The sequence below is a fragment of the Canis aureus genome, chromosome 22 (assembly GCF_053574225.1).
Source record: "Canis aureus isolate CA01 chromosome 22, VMU_Caureus_v.1.0, whole genome shotgun sequence".
NCBI classification, from domain to species: domain Eukaryota; kingdom Metazoa; phylum Chordata; class Mammalia; order Carnivora; family Canidae; genus Canis; species Canis aureus.
The window spans coordinates 39347423-39349006 of record NC_135632.1 but is presented as its reverse complement, the minus strand read 5'-3'; the positions used below and the strand labels follow the sequence as shown (position 1 = coordinate 39349006).

At 35.6% G+C, this 1584-nt stretch overlaps 1 non-coding gene across 1 annotated transcript; it reads right to left on the bottom strand.

Annotated features, from left to right (window-relative positions):
* Positions 1-728: 728 nt before the first annotated feature.
* Positions 729-833, bottom strand: LOC144294446 (U6 spliceosomal RNA). The gene has a single exon (XR_013361826.1). It is a non-coding gene; the product is annotated as a U6 spliceosomal RNA (small nuclear RNA).
* Between the last annotated feature and the right edge of the window lie 751 nt (positions 834-1584).

Below are 1584 nucleotides of genomic sequence, written 5' to 3'. Positions count from 1 at the left end.
ACCCAAACTTACAAAATGGAAAAATTGAGGACCATGGTTTCTAATTCTGATTTAAAGATTTTATTTATTTATTTATTTATTTATTTATTTATTTATTTATTTGAGACACACACAGAGAGAGGCAGAGACATAGAGGGAGAACCAGGCTCCATGTAGGACCCTGATGCAGGAATCAATCCCGAAACTCCGGAATCACTCCCTGAGCCACAGATAGACACCCAACTGCTGAGCCACCCAGGCACCCCTGACTTAAAGATTATAGTTATATAATTACAACCCAAATATATATAACTATTCACTCATCCATGTATTTCTCAAATATTATCTGTTATTTATTTCCTGCTTATTAAGATATAATTGATCTATAACACTATGTGAGTTTAAAGTGTATAATGCGATGACTTGATACACATATATACTGAGAAATAATTACCATGATAAGATTAGTTAACACCTCCATCACCTGATGTAATTATGTTCCGGTGTGTGTGGTGAGAACATTTAAGACATAATCTCAGGCGCTTGGGTAGCTCAGTTGGTTATGCTTCTGACTCTTGGTTTCAGCTCATGTCTTGATCTCAGGGTCGTGAGCTCAAACCCCATGTCAGGCTCCTTGCTCAGTGCAGAATCTGCTTGAGATTCTCTCTGTCCCTCTCCTTCTGCCCCTCTCACTTGTGCTTTCTCTCTCAAATAAATAAATAAATCTTTTTTAAAAAGATGTATTTTCTAAAATTATGGGATGACTCATTAATTTGGGTGTTATCCTTGCATAAGGCCCATGCTGATCCTCTCTGTATCATTCTGATTTAGTGTATGTGCTGCTAAGTAAGCATTATCAAATACCTATTAAGAATTGATTATATGCCAGATATCATGTTAGGTTCTGAGGAACCATAATGGGCTCTCATCCTAATAAGTGGATGAAACCAGAGAGATAAACCAGTAAATAAATCAATACAGCAAAAGTACAACAGTACATACTGTTGGTGAGGTAATAGAGAAACAGGCAGCCTCATACATTCTTGGCAAGAATAAAAGTTAGTGGAGGACACTTGACAATATTTATCAAAATTGCAAATGCACATACCTGTGGGCGCAGCTACTCTACTTCAGGGAGTCCATCCTAAGGTAATAATGGTGCAAAATATCATGAGCTCAAGATTATTCCCTGAAGCATCACTGGTAATAAAAAGGATGGGAAGAAACCAGGGTTTCCCCAAATAATACATCCATATAATGGAATACCATGGTGCTGTCTAAAAGAATGAAGCTTGGTACAGGAGGATCTGCAAAATATATGAAGGTGCAGGTGTAGACTAGCATAAAAGCATTTGTGTACAAATGGGGAAGAAAAGAATATGCTTTAATATGTACACATATGTATACATATGTGTATAATATATTTATACTAACTATACTTAACATACTTAAGTATATTTGTATAATATATAGACCTACTATACTTAAGTAGATATGTATATAATATATATACTTTCTATACTTAAGTGTATACACACACACACATATATACTATCTCAGGAAGGATATTTGAGGAATTAACTATTGCCCCTGGGGAGGGAACTT